This window comes from Mustela nivalis (assembly GCF_964662115.1).
Source record: "Mustela nivalis genome assembly, chromosome: 12".
Lineage (NCBI taxonomy): Eukaryota > Metazoa > Chordata > Mammalia > Carnivora > Mustelidae > Mustela > Mustela nivalis.
Window position 1 is genome coordinate 10,820,502 of NC_139031.1, and position 7,106 is coordinate 10,827,607.

Here is a 7,106-nt window from a genome sequence, read left to right on the forward strand (position 1 = left end):
TATAGATTCTGGACACTAGTCCTTTATCTGATATGTCGTTTGCAAATATCTTCTCCCATTCTGTCAGTTGTCTTTTGATTTTGTTAACTGTTTCCTTTGCTTTATTCTACAAATTTTGATTGAGCACCTACCTTTACAGAGAGGTTTAAGTGATGAGCATACAGAAGTGAATTAGAATATAATGGGGAGCAGTGAAAATAGCACATTTAATAGACTGTGATCAGAATTATAGTATTAGTTTCTGTTTATTGGAGACTACTAAGTATTTTACAGGTCTAACCTAAATGGAGCTGACAGTTGCTAGACATGTTGCTGTCTGTCCATAGATTTTACAAAGCATCCAAGCAAAAAAAAAAAAAAAAAAGTGATAAAATGTGATTTAGAAGTTTTAAATAATATTAAAGCTCTTTCTAGTTATACTTATGGGGATATGGAGAAGTTTTATACATTGTATTCCACTTTTTAAATGTCTTTCTTCTCCCCACATTTTCCTCTTAAATGTAGCTGCTAGAGATTTCTCCTGTGTCTCTTGTTAGTATGCTATACCCTTCACCATGGTGTTTCTCCCAGAATCAATAGTTTTTATACACTGGGTACTTTTTAAAAAAATTAAGTTTTTAATTTATTTTTAAAGATTTTATTTATTTATTTATTTGACAGAGAGAGAGAGCGAGAGCGAGCAAGCCCACAAGTAGGGGGAGCAGCAGAGGGAGAGGAAGAAGCAGTCTCCCTGCTGAACAGGGAACCCAATGCAGGGCTTGATCCCATGTCCTTGAGATCATGACCTGAGCTGAAGGCAGATGCTTAACCCACTGAGCCACCCAGGCATCCTTACACTGAGTACTTTTGACATCTCACCTCCTTCCAACTGCACAAGACCTCAGAAGTAGAGCTCGGCTCCTTGTGTCTCCTATTTTCATGAGAATCACATAACCTAGAGCTATTGTATGTAGTTTCTTCAAATGCCAAAAACAACAATAAGAACAAATATTTATACAGTGCTTACAATAAGTCAGATACTATTCTAAGTGCTTAACATATTAATTCACCTATTCCTTAAAATTATCATATAGGTTTTTGTTTTTTGTTTGGTTTTTTTTTGTGGCAGAGAGGGGCAGAGGGAATGGCAGAGAGAGAATCTCAAACAGTCTCCATGCCTGGCATGGAGCCTTATTTGGGGCTTGGTCTCAAGACCCTGAGATCATGACCTGAGCTGAAATCAAGACAGACACTTACACAACCAACTGAACCATCCAAGTGCCCCCAAATGATCATATAACTTAACAATTACTCTCATTTTAAGGATGAAGAGTTTGAGGTCTAGAAAGATAAAGTAAATTGCTGAAGGTTGCAAAGTTAGTAACTGGCAGAGTTAGGGTTCAAAATCAAGTAGTCTGATACTAGAGTATGGTTTTATTTTTTAAGAGTTTTTACAAAATTTACTTTAGAGAGAGAGTGTGAGCAGGGGGAACAGCTAAGGAAGAGGGAGAGGGAGAATTTTAAGCCAACTGCACATTGAACATGGAGCCTCATGTAGGACCCGATCTCATGACCCCAAGACCATGACCTGAGCCAAAATCAGGAGCCAGATGTTCAACTGATTGAGCCATTCAGGTGCTCCCAGAGTCTAAGTTTTTAAGCAGTTTGTTGTCTCCTAATGTAACAGCATTTTACACTTAAGGGAAGGAGAATCAACAGAGATTTAATTGCACATGTTTGTTATTAGTAGATAATACCAAAATGTTTCCCAAAGTTGTTATACCATAGCACATCAGCAGGGTGTAAGAATTTCCCTTTCACTACAACCTCAACAATATTGGATATTGTTAATCATTTTAATCTTACTGGCTATTCTAATGGATGTGCAGTGGAACTTATTGTGATTTTACTTTGATTTTTTTTTGTGATTACCATATATTTTCTGGATATTGTATATTCCTTTTTGTAAGGTACCTATATACAAGGGCCTTGCCCATTTTTCAACTGGATTGTTTGTATTTTCTTATTGATTATATATATTGCCTTTATTCTTTTAATGATGTCTTTTGATGAACGGAAGTTCATAATTTTAATGTTTACATGTTCCCATATTTTCCTTTATGGTTAATGTTTTCTCTACTCCAAATTCATGAAAATACTCATTTTACCTTCTAGAAGGTTTTTTGTTGTTGTTTTTCATTAGATATTTAGATCTACTCTCTACTTATGGACGGCTTTTTGTGTTCAATATGAGAAGGGAATAAAATTAAATTTTTTCCACATGGATATTCAATGATCTCTATACTGTTGTTGAAAAAAACATATTTTTCCCATAGTTTTGTGACTTCATTGCAAATTAATATTTTTATTTTAGAGAGGGAGAAGTGGCAGAGGAAGTGCGAGAGAGAGAATCTTTTTTTTTTTTTTAAAGATTTATTTATTTATTTGACAGAGAGATCACAAGTAGACAGAGAGGCAGGCAGAGAGAGAGAGAAGCAGGCTCCCTGCTGAGCAGAGAGCCCGATGTGGGGCTTGATCCCAGGACCCTGAGATCATGACCTGACCGAAGGCAGCGGCTTAACCCACTGAGCCACCCGGGCGCCCCCGAGGGAGAAAATCTTAAGCAGCATAAATACCTAGCTCAGAGCCCAAAGTGGGACTTGATCTCACAATGCTGAGATCATGATCTAAGTAAAAATTTAAGAATCAGTTGCTTAACTGACTAAGCCACCCAGGCGTCCAGGTATACATATTTTATCATTGTTCTATTTGTTTTCATAATGTCAATTTCACACTTTTTAAATGACTACAGTGTTAGAAAAATTACTCATGAGTCATCTGACTGGCTCAGTTGGTATAGTGTGTGACTCTTGATTGCTGGGTTGTGAGTTTGAGTCCCATGTTGAAGCCTACTTAAAAAGTGTTAAAAACCACACTGAAAAGAATTTAAAAAAAATCGAACATTTACTTAAAATAAATAAATAACAAAATATATTCAAGGGAAAAAAACCCCAACATTTCAACACAAACAAACAAAAAAAAGTCACTCATGACATCCACCTGAGTAATTCTTTCCAATTGATTTGTCCTCAGGATTTTCTTATCTTGCCCTATTCTTGGCACTTTGCAGTTCATGTGTATTCAAAAACCACCTTGTGGGGGCGCCTGGGTGGCTCAGTGGGTTAAGCCTCTGCCTTCGGCTCAGGTCATGATCCTAGGATCCTGGGATCGAGCCCCGCGTCAGACTCTCTGCTCAGCAGGAAGCCTGCTTCCTCCTCTCTCTCTGCCTGCCGCTCCACCTACTTGTGATCTCTGTCTGTCAAATAAATAAATAAAATATTAAAAAAAAAAACAGCTTGTGTATTTTGTGAGTATTTTAAAAGTCTAAAAAGTCTTGGTTTTGGCTCAGCTTGTGATCTCAGGGTTGTGGGATCGGAGTCTCTTATTAGGCTCTGTGCTCACTGTGAAGTCTGCTTAAATTTCTCTCTCCCTCTGCCCCTCCTCCCTGTGCTTGCACTCTCTCTCTCTCTCTCGAATAAAATAAATAAATATTTTAAAAAATTAATCTTGCCAGGTATTTATCAACTTTGTTAGTCTTAAAAAAACTCAACACTACAGATTATTTTTAGTTTATGTTTTTATCTTTTTCATCTATTTCTTACTACTTTATGTTTGCTATTTTTTTCTAATTTCTTGGGATGTATGCTTGATTGATTTTCATTTTCTTCTTTTGTAATATACATATTTAAGCTATAAATTTGTTTCAAAGCAAAGCTTTAACTGCATCCTGTAAGTTGATATGTTGAATTTTGATCTTCCAATATTCATCTCACCAGCAATGCGTATAAGGTCCAGTTGCTCCACATCCTCACCAACACTCTATTTTGTCTCTTTTGTTGCAATTGCAATTGAATGTGTGCAATTGAATCTTACTGTAGTTTACATTTGTATTTACCTAAGGACTAATGATAATGAGGCCATTATCATAAACTTATTTCACATTTACATATACCCAATATGAAAAAATACCTAAATAAGTGTTTTCCATGTTGTTATAAGTTCTTACTCATTTGGAAGTAGGCAAATTTGCAGAGTAGTCAAGAACACAGGTCTTAAAATCAGATAGACTTGAATTTAAAGCCTAGTTCTGCCTCTAACTAGCAGTGTGATTCTCTACTAATTTCTTTTCAAAAATGACAGTACTATTTTTGATGGAAGCATGTAGTTTCATCACATGGATGTACCCTAAGTTTCATAATGAAATATATATGGGGGTAATTTATCTGAAATTGGAACCAGAATAGTTACTACGGCAAAAGGCTTTTTGGAGCCTTTCTCAAATTTGGGTGTTTGGTCAAATATTTAATAGGAGCTGGTGTTATAGAATCCCAGCTGGGAAGGAGTTTTTAGGCCTGAAAATATAGCAATGTCCCTTAATATTGAAATTGAGACTATTTGCTTATTTGTCAGCAAAATATGTGCTTTTATAAACATTTTATAAGAATCTGGAAGATTTTTTGTTGCAGATTTCTTAGAAGAGAGTAAACTGTCATTCTCAATGCACCTGACCCTCACAGACTAATACATTCCGCCTGGTTATTGACTAAGTCCAGGCACTGGTTTGCTTCAAGGATTTCCATCTTCCTGAGCATGACATTGACCTTTCTTGTCTCCATGTCTGGCACTGTGTGAGAATAAGGTACTGTCTCAATCCATGGATTGAATATGTTACCTGTTCCCTCTTGAGTTATTAAGAAGGAATTTAAACTGCCACATGTTGCATTTCAGTTCAGGATGATTTAAAATCTTGACCTGCCCTTGGGGTAATGATAGCTCCCATTCATGTGCTGTTGCTGTTGGATTAGTGATGCAGGAGTCAGAAGAATTAACACAAGCCTCGTGCTGCTCCTTACCAGAGATGCTATGTTTTTGTGATTCACTAACATGTCCCACTCTCTGGGCCATTATGCTTAAACGTATCATTTGTTAGTGTCCACTTTCCTCTCAAATTTTTGTTTTTTTCATCATCTCCAAGGCATACGGTACTTCAAAGTTGATGTTACTAAAGATGTTCTTCTATAGGAAAATCTTCAATCAACCAGTTAACAGAGGTTTTAGTGCCCAAGGTTGAAAAAACTGTATTCCTCACTTTAAGTTAAACAAAGGTATCTTGTTCATTCCTTCATGAATGAACTTCAGAGCTACATTATATCCATGGGGCTGGGAACCTGGAGAGTACCTAAGTGGAAGAGACTAGAGCACAAGGATGAGGTATAAATAGGTCAGAGCAGGAAGGAAGAAGTCTGAATGGTTAGGGCCCAGAAGAACCTAAGTCTGGCAGACTTGTGGTAGACCAAAGGAGAAGCTGGTGAACTCTATTGCTAGAAGGGAAGTGTTGGGCTGGTGCATCCAAATCTCTGGTATAGCTATAAAAATAAAACAGATTGCTGGGCTCCATACCCAAAGATTTTGATTCAGGAATTTGATAAAATGACATAGGAATTTGGTATTTTTATAAAGCCCTGTAGGAGATTCTGAGATACCATCAATGATATAGAGATCCTAAAATATACAGATTAGGATTGAAAGCCACGTTCTTAGGAAGCAGTGGTTTAAGTGAAACCTGAAGACTAAAAAGATAGCCAGGAAGATGAACATTTTACAACATGCTCTAAAACAAGCCTAAAGATATTGTAATACTGCACTGAAGTGGATTTTAAAGAGTTTTTAGTTATGAATTCAGACTGAAGCTCTAATGAGGAGTAGAGCATGGGTTCTCAAATACCTATGTAAAGAAGAACTGCTTGAGCAGACAAAAAGCAAAAAGAAAAATAATAACCCCATCTTAGAAATACCAAATCAAAATCTCTGGGTATGCAGGGCTTTGGCATTTTAAAATTTAAATGATTTTACTTATATTTTAAATAAGTATATTGTTTGTTAAGGAAATAGTTGAACCTTATTATTGCATGATTTTGAAGGAATGAAACCATATAGTAACAAGACGGAGAAATGTAGGGAGGGTAATACGGGAAGCATTTTTTAAAAAAGATTTTATTTATTTATTTATTTGACAGACAGCGATCACAAGTAGGCAGAGAAGCAGGCAGAGAGAGAGAGAGAGGAGGAAGCAGGCTTCCCGCTAACCAGAGAGCCCGATTCGGGGCTTGATCCCAGGACCCTGGGATCATGACCTGAGCTGAAGGCAGAGGCTTTAACCCACTGAGCCACCCAGGCGTCCCAAGGGAAGCATTTTTATATGCCTTCCCCCACTATCTTGCACATAGACCCCATCCTCAGGCAACAACCTTGGATGTTAGAAACAGGCTGTGCATATGGCATATACAGATGTGTGTTACAAACAAACAAAACTTCTATAATGTCCTGAACATATCCCTTGTGACCTACTGCATCTGTGAATGTGTTGCCTGCCCCTGAGTATTCACTCTTCCCTATTTCTTTCCATAGGACTCTGATGCTCAAGTCCCATTTTCTCCAAAGAGGTTTCCCTGATGCAAGGTGACACCTCTTCTGTGGTCTCACTGTACTTGAAATACAAAATTATAAATGCTCACTGTAGAAAAAAATGTAATGGAAGAAAATAAAAATCGATCATAATTTTACCACTGTTATCACTGTAGTACAGCTTTCAAATATTTCTTTCTTATTTTTATTGACCAAAGTATACATTGATAAGGTTTATAAAATTATAAATTTATAATTTTCATAAAAACACGAGAGAATATTTTTATTTGTCAAAATCAAATACATCTGGAACAGCCCTATCTTCTAGAGTTGGAAAAGTTCCATTCTGATCACGAACTTAGATTCCTATTATGTCGCTCCCATCCTTACACCAGCCTCCTTTGGGCCTATACACCCGCTGTTACACCCTGATCTGTCAGATCCCTAAGAAATAATGTAAACTGTGGAGCTTAGGCTCTGCGCACCAAAATATATTAGGATGGGGAGGGAAAAATATCTCCCACTCATTCCTATAGCACCAATAGCAGCAACAAGAACTCTCAAGCCAGTATTTCAGTGAATGGTCCTGGCACTTGTATGCTCCTGTATATGTGTGGACACACATGGGACATATGACTTACAAATGAATCCATCCTGTATAT